Raw genomic sequence first — 13,973 nt, 5'->3', positions numbered from 1 at the left:
AAAAGGGGCACTAGTTGGGGAAATGTTTGGGGGAGACACATAGGGATGAAAAGGAAAATAAGTTTGGGAATTCCTGAAGAGAAAGGGATATGATTCCCCTCATTAGAATGGCAGATTTCTTTGTATTATTTGGGAAAAGGCAGCCTCCTGAATTGGTACCCAGTCCAGCCGTGGTTCCTTCATGGCTGAGTTAGTTTTGGGGAAGACTGGAGAAGCTCCTGTGTGTGTGTCCTTGGCTGTGATCAACGCAGGAAGACTGCCCTGTGATAATGCAAGTCCGTGGCCCCAGCCCTTCCTCTCCACTCTTAAAGTTTTGAGGACTTACATAAAATATAATAACCCTCTTGCTATGTAATGCAAACATTACACCATGCCAGGCAGCTGATAAGAAATATGAGGAAACTTGACATAGCTTTAAAGAGTGTGCAGGAAAAAGGAAAACATTTCAAAGGGTGTCTGCAATGGAACATTTCTGGTACTTGAAAAGGCACAAAGCAAGTATGGTTCATGTCAGTAAACATTTTCAGCTTCCTTTTAATGAAAATGTAATGACTGTAAAACTTAAATCAAAAGATAAAGGCTTTCTGTAAATGTACAACGACTTAAAGAGCAATTTGGTCTGGAAAAGGAAAATAGTTTTCACCTGCTTTACTAGCAAAGCAACCCCATGTAGGTTGCAAGGGTAAGCAAGCCCTTGGTGGTGTTTCACCTGTTCCAAGGAAAGTCAGTGACATTACCATGGTTCTTCAAGCTCCAGCCAGAAATGCAGGTCCTGATGTTTGTCAGCTGGACACTAGCCATGCTTCAAGGCAGCCATTGTATTGTTGGGTTCCTTCCCACTGTTCTCAACAAACTGTGTGCCCAGCTGGCAGGATGGTATTGTTGGATTACTTAGAGATGTCCTTTTGAAATTCTAATGCCTAAATGGAGGTTTTTATTGAGATAATTAAAATGCCAGCTCGAGCACTGGGGTGCCATGGTTTTGTGGGAGCTCTCCAAGGTCTGTCTGGAACAATGGGGTCCAAACTTCGATCAGCTCTTGACCATGAAGCCCAAGACCCTCACTGGTGCCCCTCATACGCATGAAGAGCTTATACCTGAAAGCAGTAGAATGATGTCAGTCTGCTATTAGATTTATTTTTTTTTTTATTAGAAAAGGAAATAAAACTGAAGGATATTTTCACAAATACGATAAATACACAGCATTGATTCCTTGTGCCTTTCTGCTAGAGTCTTCGGTAACATCTGATTTTTGTCCTATCCTGGTAACATAGTCTCACAGTAATAAAGCTTACACCTTCAGGAGGCAAACAATTTGTGATGGCCTTGTTGGTGGGTCAGAAGGTCTGGATTTGAATCACACCCTGCTAGAAACCTCCTGTGTGGTCCTCAGGAGAAATCTCTTACTTTTCTCTTGATTTTCCACTTGGACAGCCAAATTCTTGTTGCTTCATTTTCAGTGGGGATCCTTGGGACACACAGTGGAGACAAGCTGTTGTTCCACAGCTTTGTCACTCATGGTGGTTGGAAAGACGATAAAACCCCAGTCATACAAAGCTTGAGTAAGATGGGAAGAGTTCTGTAACAGGCAATGCAGTTGCTGTATGTATGTACCACCACTGTATATAGTGCTAAAGCTACTTCCAGAACACACACGTACGGGAGAGTAACTCTAGTTATTTATCTCATGTGAAATTGCCAGGTTCTTAATATTCTTGCTAAAGTGTGTTTCCTCTTTGCATGCACACAGAAATTTTGAGCGATGCTATCTTACCTTCTTTTGCATTCTGGCAGGCCTCTTGCTAAGTCAGCCCCTTTATAAAGATAAAAATTGGCAGCAGACTCCAACAGCTAGTGTGGTGGGAGTGGGGGTTCAGGGCTGTGTTTTCTCATTTCTGTTTGGTTGCCTCAAAGAGTCTAATCTCCTGCAATCACTTAGACTCTCCTCTGACTCAAGAGGGTGTTGGGCTATGCCCATTTTCCTTCATCTAAATGGCTTTCTATCGTTCATCTTGGTCATTTATTCTAATGTTAATCATGAGTAAAAAACCCTTCTTGATGGGGAAAACTGTAGGAGGTGTTGGCAGAGCTGGAGTTACCATTCACTGGGAAGATGGATGTAGTGGACTACCTCGGTAGGTGGCCAAGCCAAACTGGAAATTCCTTAGTTTCTTTGCAAGAAAAGGAGAAAGACAAAACCCTTTCCTTTAAGTAAGTCACTCCAGATTTTCTGTGCAACCTGGAAAAAACCCTTTTCTTTTGATGTTAAGATTAGTCAGTCATCTTCAGTTTTATTTTAATAGGATGTTGGTTTGGGCAGAAAAATGTCCTTTAGAAAAAAACAACCAACAAAAAAACCCAGCAGTGTTTCCACTTCCTCAGGAATGTCTTTCCCTTTATAACAAACAACTGGTTGACAATTTCAACTCAAATGCATAAACAGATTCCATCTCCAAAGCAGACTTTTCCAGCAAAGTTACCATTTTCTGAAAATAGCTTGCCTTATGCCTTGTATTTTGCATATGCTATACATTTCAGAAGCTAGCTTCTCCAATAGCCTCTAGATTTCATCAGATATTGAGCAGTGTACTATACACTCTGGCAGTAGAGCCTGGTTGTATTTCCACAGATAGTGGTAACATCTTCTATAAATTAATAATTTATAGGACTGACAAATAGGACATTTTGTGGTTCTGTTCAATGCTTTTTATGTCAATGGGATTTCTTCCTCCTTGGGCGTACTGGTTGAAAGCCTTAAAGCATTAAAGAGAAACGTATTTTTAAATGTTTACATCTGGGGACGTGTAGTCAAATCTTAGATGTGCGTTTTATTAACCAGATGGTAATGTCTTATTTACATTTCCCATATAAAACCATCTGTGATTGAACTGGGGAGATGCTGTCTCTTGCTACAGTTGGGAGTCTGGCTGCAGGGGGTGTAGTGTTGCTTTTGTTAGCATCCAATTTTCCTCTCTCAGAACAGAATATGTAACACTAGTTTTATTTAACCTTGTTTTAATTAGAGGGTTACAAAACTGCAGTTGGCTCTTTCTGCCTCAGTTAGCTGGCACTCTGGATTTTGCTGCCTTTAAACAAAGCTGAAATTTCTTGCCTGTTTTCCCTTGATACTGAACTTGCAGTTTGCCTCCTCTATTTTCATCCCATGGTTCCTGCATCTAGACTTTTCCACCACTAAAAAATTCCACTTCCTCCTCAGTGTGAAATCCTGGCTCTGCTGAAGTCAATGAAAGTCTTGACATTGGCTTCAACAAGGTCAGGATTTCTCCCTGGGTGTTTATTTTCTTTAAGCACTCACAGCCTGTTACTCTGTCTAACCTTTCCTTGAGCCAAGTTCAACAGCTCCATCTCCACCATCTCTGTCGCTCTTCTATGAATTCCCTGGAAATTATAGTGTTGGGTGCCCAGAAGGGACCGTGCTATTTCAGGTGTTGTCTAACCTTATGGAAATACTACATTTTTGTTATCTTCCTCACTAGGTTTTGGGGGGTTTCTCTTTTTTTTTTTTTTTTTCCTTGTTTTACTGGCATATCATGTTGCATTTTCATGTCATTAGTAAAGATGTTAAAAAAAAAAAAAAGTCAGACCTAACACTGACCTCCCAATGGAATCCACCAGCTCTGCCAACAGTATACTCTCTTGGTTGCCTTTTTGCTTTTTCTCCCATCTAGCTCTGAGCCTTCATGGACTGTTCCCATCCAAGCCAATTTGAGTTAATCTTGTGTGATGTGAAGAGACACCATACCGAAGGCTTCATCATGGTAAAAATCAGATACATGTGGGAACCAGATGTTGTCTTCTATAAAAAATTTCATAATTTGAAAAGGAATTTGAAGGAAAATTTGTTTCCCTTCCATGTCAAAGTGGACTGTGAAATTTGCCCACAAAGCAATCTTTTTATCAATGAGGAAAAATAATTCACTGATAAAAATTGTCTGAACTACATTTTTATGTTAATTCAGATTATCTAAGCTTATGCAAAACGTAAATGAAAAAGGCAAAATACTTGGATAAAATTAAGCATGTAAACTCTGGTAAAATCAAGCTGTACTGACACGGTGATCTCAAAAAGCAAGGTAACTCCACAGAACATCATTTCCCAGTAGAAAACTTTCTAACAAGGACAGTATTGACTAGCATCGGTAGCCTACCTTACGTAATTTCTTCCCCCAACCCAACGAGTACCTCTCATTTCCTGGAAAAAAACACATTTGCAGAATTGTGTGGCGTTTCGCATACTAAGGATCTTTTCTGCTACAGAAAATATGAGTGTCTTCAGGAAGGAGGGGGTACAAGCCAGGCTGTGGTTGTCCAGTGTTCAGCACGGGGCACAGTTTCTTGGGGCTTTCCCATCTCATTGACTTTATTTGTATTTCAGGATGATTCAAGTTTCACTGCAGCTTGCTTGTAGAGGGTTGTGCTGAGAATCTCAGCTAGGGTCAAAGCAGCCCGTTTGCTTTGGCAAGCGTGGCGTGAGTGTAGTTAGACAAGCGGCTGAACACCGCCTTCACACCACGTATGGATGGTCCTGGCCATTTACCTTGGGTGATGGCCAGCAGTTCCTGCTAGACTCGTGTTACAGGGCTGTGTTTGAACTCATCTCTGTCATCCCAGGTATCCAGATGTATGACAGACACACACACCATGCTACAGATGCTGTATATTGGCTGCAGCTGAGATAAATATTGTTTCTATATCATGATGAGGATGAAATTCTATCTCTGGAGGATTTGGAAGACAGGCAGAGGAGACTCCGTTTGTCGTGGTCTGCCCTTGGGCTCCTTTTTTCTTTCCTGAAAACCAGAGGAGAAAACCCAGTCTGCTAACGAAAGGGATTTCAACTCTTGCTCGGACCCCAGTCAGGAGGACACAGCACATTGTTTGTGATGGCAGTCTCCACCAAAATGGCTCAGGGGCCAAGTCAAGGCTGAGGAGGAAATTCAGCCTCTCAAAAGATAAAAGGTCTGCACACTTTCTTCCCTTGCCTCCACTTGTTCCCATGCATGCCTTGCTCAGCTTGCTGTGGCCACATTTTCTGCGAAGCAAGGAGAGGCTCCAGGGCTGGTCGCCATTAGTGGTTCAGTGCCAAGTTGTTCATTACCAATGGCAAAATGTCCTTTAGTGGGCATACAGGCTGGGTGCATGTTTGGGTGAGCGCTCCTGAGGAGAGAGCCCAGCACGGGGTGTGACAAGGTTGGGTGGGATGTGAGCCCAGAGAGATGCAATGAAGCCAGTCAGTTGTGCTGGTGAACACAGGGCTGCTCCTCAGAATGGTTTCCCAGGCTGGGTGGCATGGGGCAGATGGATGGAGAATGAGGAGATGAATTGGAGCCACCACAGTGGACCTTGGGCGAGCTGGGCAGGACTGGCATTGCAGCCCAGGCATCTTTGCAGACCTTGAGCCTTATTCAACACAGCAAAGTGACAGCAGCACAGCTGTGATGCCTTAATTCAGCCAACACGGCAAAGCCCTGCTGTAGTGACCAAAAAGCCCATGAGGTACACGATGCAAACTCTTGTTATTCTCTGTCTCTCTCTGCTGTGGTGGGCCCTTCGGGACAGCATGGTTTCCAATCAGCTAAAGCTGTGGGGAAGAGGGAGGGAAGCAGGCAGGGATGATGTTTCTCAGCAGCCAGTTTAAGACACTCCTCCAACACTTGAAGCCTGCATAGCCCTGTATCAGCTCAGGCCAATGGCCCTGTGTGTTACCGGAATTACTTGTCTCCCTAGCCTGCAACCTTTGAAGAGCACCCCAGCATTATCCCCTTGGGAGGACATGGGACTGTAGGCACGCCAGGCGCTTACAGGACAGGCAAGTAGCTTCTTGCGCACCGAAGGTTGTTCTTGAATCCCACCAAGTAGCTTCTTGCACACCGAAGCTTGTTCTTGAATCCCACCAAGCTGCTACCCCCCCAGCTCCAAACCAGGATAACATTTCTCTTCTCTCACCCTTGTCTTTGCCATTAGACAGCTGCCTTCCCCCTCCAAAGAGTTTACAGCTGCTCAGCCATGGTTTACAGAGAGCCTGACACGGGAGGTCCTCAGCCTTGAGGGAAGAGCAGGAAAATACAGACTAATTTAATTGGTAAAAAGCTTTCCATGAATTTAAAGTTCAGGCACCCAGCTCAAGTTTTTAAACTCCAAGCACATCTGGTTTCTCTGCTAAAGATTCTCACTCTAGTAGGAGACCTATAGTATGTCAAAATCCCATTTAATAGGGAAAAAGAGAACACGTGGTGAGAGCATGAGGTCGGTTTTGGTCCTATTTCTTTCCCCATACCTGGTGCCGCTCCCCATCACTGCTGTGGGATTGCCTGTCACCACCTGGCCTCCGCATACCCCCAGCTCTGCTCCGTGCATGGTGTGCACAGCCTGAGGCATCCCAGCCCTGTGCACGTGGGCAAGACGGTGTGTTGTAGCACAGATGGTGGGGGCTTGATACCCGCTGCAATGACAATGTGCCGGCAGGTCCCTTTCCACTGTCCTTCCTTTGTGTAAACATAATAAATTACGTGTGACATCCCACACTAGGTTTGTAAATAAGGTTTTCTGAAAAAGAGAGGGAGCCTTACTGTGCAGGAATTGCAGCTAGGGTGGACGGGTGGGTGTTTTGTTGTTCTCCCAGCCAGATGCGCTCTTCTCCTCTTTCCAGTGCATCCCTTCTGTGTTAAGTTACCCAGGGTGAGTAATACTACTCCTTACCCACATCTTTCCAAAAAAAACCCCCACAAACCCCAAAAACCTGAAACCTTCCTAGGCTGCTTTAGACATGCTTGTCCTTTAAATAAAGCAGGAGTAAGTCAACTTGCTGTGCTTTCACTCCGTGCTCCTATTTGCACCCATGCTACTGGAGCTGGGACTTTTAGTGCCAAAGGTCTCTCCCAATCCAGGCTGTAAAGCATCCTTGTTTACACCCTCTCTTTCCTGCTTCCCTGAACCTCTAACGCACAAGACAGGCCTTTCCACACCATTTCCCAGGAGTGACATCTTTGTGCTGTGGGGAGGAAGCATTTCTTTAGAGACTTTCCCTTCCAGCGAGATGTTTTTGTGATGAGCTGGCAAGACTCAACAAGCTGTGTGCTTGTGCAGGTGGGCAAGCAATGCTCGATGGGACCCTCTCCTAGCTCCTCTCATTTGATGGCTTGATGTACGTTGTTTTATTTGAAAATATTGCGTTTTGGGGAAGTTTTCAATTCTTTTATTTGAAAGCTTGCACAGATTGTGGAAGAGCTCAAACGTCGGTTTCAAAACTGAGCTGGAAATCCTGCTTTGGGGCAGATCTGGTTCCCACCTTGTTTACTACAGTTAATCTGTCCTTTGTTAACCTTAATCTTAAAGTCTTGGGCAATTTGAGATACCACATTTATGCATGAACCCAAACTGGAAATAGAAGTAGCCAGACACTTCCCACCATAATGATTGCTGCTGGACTAAATTCACTGTCAAAATTTTCTGCCTGTAAATTTTGTTTTTCCCTTTTTAGGTCCCATAGCCCCTTCTGTTTCAAAGGGGTTGGTAGTGCAGTCTGATCCTCAAAGAGCTCAAGAACTCAGGAGCTGGAAGGCTGAAAAGTTCTTCCCTGAACTGTGAGAGCATCTTATCCAGCTTAGGAATTGCTCACAGGCAAAGTGATTTTCACCATGCCCATCAGATGACATTGAAAATCAAGCGCAGAAAAGACATAAGACAGCAACAGGCAGAAATCAGTGTCCCAAAATCCAGCGCCCTCCAGTCTGTGTTTGATCCTGTTACTCACGTGGCTCTTGTGACTGTGGGTTTTATGTCCCTGGAAGCTGTGGCCACAGCTTTGGTGGGCAGGGTCCTGGGCAGCTGCCACGACATCCCGCCCCGGAGAAACCAGCAGAGCCACCCCCATGAGGTCCCCTCCAGCTCTGAGATCATTTGTTTTGCTGGCGTCCAAAGCTGACTCAGTGCTAACACGTGCTGCTTCTTGGCCTTATTTATTACTATTACATGACATCCAAAATAAACAACGCCTGAGGTCCTTCTACCCCTTACCCTGCACGGGGCTTCACAGGAGAGTTGTGCTTGTTCTGGAAGGACCCGTGTTCCCTGGGCTCCATAGATGACCATAAATCACCTGGCACAGCAATGTCTTTCAGCTGAGCCCTAACCTATTTAGTCTAATGGGCAAAGCGAGCCGAAACGAAAGGCTGGTTGGCAGCTCTTGTTTAAGCACCACGACTGAGGCATCCCCCATCCTCCTCCACAAATAAATCAAAGTTCAAAGCAGATGGTGTTGTGGCATCTGGGATATTTGACTAAATGACGGCATGTGTTTCCAACCTATCTCTCACCACTCTTAAAACACAGAGGGAGAGCACAGAAGCCACTAGAAATGGGTCTCAGCTCTGGGTGGATGTAAGGGCAGGGCTGGGCTGGCAGTGGTGGGTGCAGGGGGATGGAGGGGAGGCAGGAATAAGGAAAGAGTGGTACCACGACTCCAGTTTGCTGTTCTTTAAGTTGCAAATCCGTCCCAAAGGGCAGCTTGATAGGTTTCATTTACAGCTATTCCTGCACTACATAATCTCTGAGAAGTGCCACTTTCAGTTTGTATATCTTTCACTGACATGTATATTTAGCACTTATTAACCACTTACCTTGGGCTAATAATTCAACTGTTGTTCCAAACTCCAAATGTCTTCGTTTGCCTAAGTTCTTGGAGCCAAAGAGACCATTTCTGAAGGATTCATTTCAACTTTGTTTGAAGGTTTGCTGTAGTCTTTTAGTTTATTTGAACAACGTTTTTCATGGTATTTTTTAGATTAGTCATAGTGAAACCATCTCATTGCTTTAAACCTGTAAATGATTCTTATCCATTTCAGGTAAAAGCAAATTCAGAACACTGGTTGCTTTTTACAAGGAAAAAATAGTAATTTGTCATGTCTAGGTGCTTTAGCAAAGCTGATTGCAATTAACAGTGCTGTTTCTGTCCGGATTTTCTCCTGCTCCAGTTTCTGGGTGCTTTCATTATTTTGTTCTAGATTCAATGGCCCCATGGTTTATTTTCCATCTATTGACCCTTTGTCAGCCCATAAACTCCTAAATGACAGGACCTGGAGTCCATAGTTCTTGCACAGTATTTTTTTTTCTGCTCATTTTAACTCAAGTACACCTAAGCACGTACTTAAACCTGACTTCAGTGTGATCTAAGCCTCTGTGTCAAATAAATGCAAGCAGGATTACAGCTGTTCCCTGCAAAAGCACCTGAGGCAGGAGGGGTTATGACCGTGGTGCAGTCGTGGTGGGGAATACCCAAGCATCCATGTTCAACTCTGTATCACCGCGATTTCCTGCCTATGCAGAAAGTAAAATCGATGCAGTGAGCCAAAGCAAATGCAGACTGCAACGCTGGGTTTTCCCCCCCATAAGTGGAAACTGAACTCAGAGAGGATCACAGCCAAACAACCCAGTCTGCAGCTGAACCCAAACCAGAACCAACCTTTGAAGCACAGTAGTTAAGAGTTTAAGTTGCCTGGTGGTACCCAGATTGGGTGCAGTCCACAGATCTCTTCAGATGGGGAGCTGCAGAGCTCTTGAACATGCAGGGTCCCCAGCGGGGGAGCTGGCATCTCCCCTTCCTGGCTGCTGGGCACGTGCCACCAGACCATTTGGCCAGGAACCTGCCTGGGCTCTGTCAAAATTCCTTCATCCCACCTTGGAGGACTCTTTATTTCAGCAGATCAGCAAATTTCTGCAAGAAGTGCTTTGCTGTTGGGTTTAGTGTTTGTTTGGTTTTTACTATTATTATTATTATTATTATTTCCACTGCTTAGCTGTAGGATGAGGCATGTTGCACATGCACAAGAAATCCTCCACGGGCTGCAGGAAAACATTAAGCAGCCCAGGCTGAGTAGGAAGCGGATGGAAAGCCAACCCAGAAAAATGAGAAATGAAGCATTCAACTTTGGCTTGACTCTGCACCCAGTGATGCTGACAGCTAGGCTGCCACTGATTGCAGCAGGCTCAGACTAGTCCTGGGGGCTTCTGAAAAACCCAGTCCTAGAGCAATGTAGGGCTTATTCAAGCCCTTTCCAAGCTTCCCCCCCCAGTTTTTTTTCCATTACCCACCCCCCACCCCCCCTTTTTTTCCAGGCAAATTCCATATGTCTCCTTTCACATAATTCCCATTGTAAATAGCTGTGCCAGTGCCTCCAACGAAGGACTTCTAATTCAGGTCGAAGGTTTTGTCCTCCTTTCCCAGGAGCTCAGTGGCAGGCACTAACATCCTAAAGGCACAGGATGAAGATCTTTTCAAAGTCCTCAGATGCAATAAAAACAACAAAAATATTGATTTCACTTTTTTGACTTGTCTATCCGATGGTGGAACAAAACAGAGCACCAGAGCAAGTGAAGGAGGAGGGAAGATTTCTCCCTCTGGTTCAGGTTACGCCTTGGGCAGAGCTGGCACAGGGGAGGAGAAAAGCTGGAAGCAAAACTCCCTGAGCTCTGAGGGTGGAGACACTAAAAATCAGCCTGCTGGGCTGCTCCACTCCAGCTTCTGGCGAAGATCTCACCCCCAGGCTCCACAAACACGAGTACCAGTGGGATCCTCTCTGCGGAGCGTGTTTTCAAGCAATGTGCTAATTTGTGTTTTTCAGGAGAAACTGTTGGATAAGAGAGTAGCAGCATGAATCAAAGCCAAACTTGCTAATTTTAGCTGGTCTTCCTTTTTCTGGATTCCAGTTGCTGTTACATTTTTTGTATTTTTGCTTAAAACCATGGAAACTTGGGAATAAGAAAAAACTGAATTAGTTTATGAAGATTTCCATTCACTACTATGACTACATATAACTCAGTTTTGTGTAGCTCTGCAAGGACAGGATATCCCCTTCCTCCTTGCTTGTTTTCTGATACTGAATGATGTTCCATAGTGATGCTGGATTGTAGGGTAAAAATCAAACCTGAGTATTGGACACCTCAAAATATGAGTTTAGTCACATTAAGCCTAAGACTAGTTTCATATTTTGCATGTTTAAAACCAACCTCTACCTGAGGTCAGCTGTCTCTTTATAGGAGAAACCCCAGCATTTTTAAACTCACTTTACATTGACAGGGGGCAGGAAAATATTATTTGTGATTTTTGATGCTGACAAAAGCCCCTATTAAATATAATAACGGCAATCCTCATAAGCTTTGAGGTGTTTATGGGAGCTGGGGAACTCATGCTCGATGCATCCTTATTTTGGCTATAAGTTACTGATTCTGGTGCAGACTCAGATGCAAAGCTTCCGTTGCCTGAAGCATGGGCTGCTGGATGGATGGTCCAGGCAGTGGGCACCTCGGCCGAGCTGTGGTGGGTAGAGGTCCATGGTGTGGTGCCTGGCAGTGTGGTGCAGCCACTGAGACACAAATTCCACTGCAAAAACACAGCAGCTGAGCGTGGCGTTTGTTGGACTGAGGTTAAGGCTGCATCTGCTCATTGAAAACAGATTTAAGAAGCAGACGAAGGATGCAGCGAGATGGCAGGAATATCAAATCTGTTTGCTCAGGGAAGGGTCATTTTCCATAACACCTGCTTGTTATTGTCTTCTGCTCAGTGTGGAGTCCTTTTACAACCTTGCGTTTAGGGAGCTTGGCTAGGCTGCCAAAAAAAACAGAGGGAATCACTCTTTTATGAGCCATCCCTTCCTCCCTTTTATGTTGTTAGGAATTTCCCCGTGTGTCTCTCTTTCACAAATTCCTTTTAATTATGTTGCATCCAAGCGAAAGTAATCCATCCCGGTTTGGCTTCTCTAACACTAGCAAATGGAGCTCTTGGTCTCCTCTTCTCTGTCATCTTTTTTTAAGGTTTCCGATACATCAGCCCAATGGCCTGCAGAAGAAAAATTATCTCAGGTGAGAACAAATTATCACCGCTGCCCATTCTGGCTGGAAGGTGATGTTCACCCTGAATTCCACTTAGCTGTGAGGTTTCAGTTAGGAAGCAGCAGCACATCTGTTGAACATACACACATGAAAACGTGGGTGAAGTGTTATTGCACCCAGCCTAGGTTAGAGCCTGTCTTCACAGCTAGGAAAGCAGAGACATGGCTTTATGGGTGACATAAGGAGTTGACACAGCAGTGATTTGGCGGTATAATCCTGGCATCTCAGCACTGTGTTGCTGCTGCGTCTGAGATTGCAGTAAACACAGAGCTGAGGAAACAAGAAGCGGTTGAATGCTTTCCAAGGGAATGATTATTTTTGGTTTTTCCCCCCTGTGGTAACCTCCTCTTTGTTAAAATGAAATCTTTCCAGGAGAAAAATCAGCTTACAAAGATTTGGTCAAGTCTTTCATTTGTTTGTTTCTAAATGTCTTTTTAACAAAGTCAAAGAGCCATATCAGATTTTATAAAAGTCAGAATGAAAACAAGATGTATCCATTTCACCATTAAAAACAGAGCTGGAAAGGAAGATTATACAGCCCATTCCCCTGCCCCTTCATGAGTTTGAATATTTTCAGGATACAGATAAAATCCCAAGAAATGTTAACAGAATGTTCCTTTCCCTTTCATCCCTTTCCCCAAACTGCAGTCTTCCTTTTCACATCATTTCGCTACTGCACATTAAACACCCTCTGCTCCCTCTGGATTGTAGCTGACCTGAATTAGAAACTCACAATTATAAATCTGCATTAGAGTATCCCCTCCCGGAGCACAGCCCCTTGCACAAGATGCTGTCCGGCAGTGTTGCCCTGGTCCCTGTCCCAGGCTCTGGCCCTGCTCTGGTCCTGATACCACACAAGATCCTGCCATGACCTTTCCGTGGCACCTTTATCACCCCCTTTCTCACCAGGTTTTTACCAGTCGATCTAAGAAGTGATTTATAGCGATGCTAGAGAAACTCTTTTATATCTATTAGACATTTAAAACAAGCCCACACTGCAGCTACTATTGGACCTGGCCATTTAATGAAATCCAAACATTTGGGGAAAATGTATCAATTTCACCTACAGTTTCAACAGGAAATTATGGAAATGTTTCCATCCCGTATAGTCAAAATGTTTCCGTTTGACCACCACATTGGCTGTTTTTGTATCACAACTATAACATGCAGAGCACTTGATGTTCATATTTCTATCTGACTTTTTTTAGTGTAAAAGACAAACTAAACCAAACATTTCAGCTTCATTGGTAACTTGCTGTCATTTGTATTTGGAAAAAAAAAGAAAGTCACATATTCGTATGCTTGCTTCCCTCAAGACAAATGCTTTTGAGAGTGCTCTTTTCTAACTTTATTGCTCAAAAGTGTCAAGGAAATCTGAGTCACTTGCCTGCTTTGAATTGTAAAGAATAAATGGGCTTCTCAACCCCTTGGGCTGTTTCGAAATCTCAGCCAGAGGCCTCTATTAATAACCCAGTGAGTTCTTGTATGACACTTTCTTATCCACATCTTGCAGATGGGAACGCAGCATGGTAGTGCTTCTCCAAGGTCACTCAGCAGCAGTCACGGCCAGAGCCCAGTCTTTCTCCTGCTGCCCGCTGACCTACTTGAACTGGATAAAATGCATCATCACCTTACACAACAGCTTTTCCCTTAATGCACACCAGAAAACTAGGGATTTTCTCATGGAAATTTCCAGGGGAAACTCTTACTCTCCTGGTCAGAAATGTCTGTCTGAGGAAATTCAGCTTTTTCTGTAAGGAAGCTTGAAAATGCAGGGAAGTGGGGGTTACCTTCCAGTCTCCCCCACATTTCCCAGTTAGAGAGGAAATGTGTACAGCCGTGCAGCTGCAGGAATTTGATAATAGATGGTTTCTGCAAATATATGATCCAAGGCTACAAGACTTACTCGCAAGCCAGCAGCACCGACTAATGCTAGCTGTGCCAAATGAGTGCTAGTAAAACCTTCAGGCTACACCCAGTTGTCATGTGTTGTTGCAAATGCTGTGGCATGTCCTGCAAATCTTCATGGTTTGAGAATCACAGAAAGCACAGTGAAGTCACCCTTT

This window comes from Falco rusticolus, chromosome 8 (genome assembly GCF_015220075.1).
Source record: "Falco rusticolus isolate bFalRus1 chromosome 8, bFalRus1.pri, whole genome shotgun sequence".
NCBI lineage: Eukaryota > Metazoa > Chordata > Aves > Falconiformes > Falconidae > Falco > Falco rusticolus.
This window is presented reverse-complemented; position numbering follows the sequence as displayed.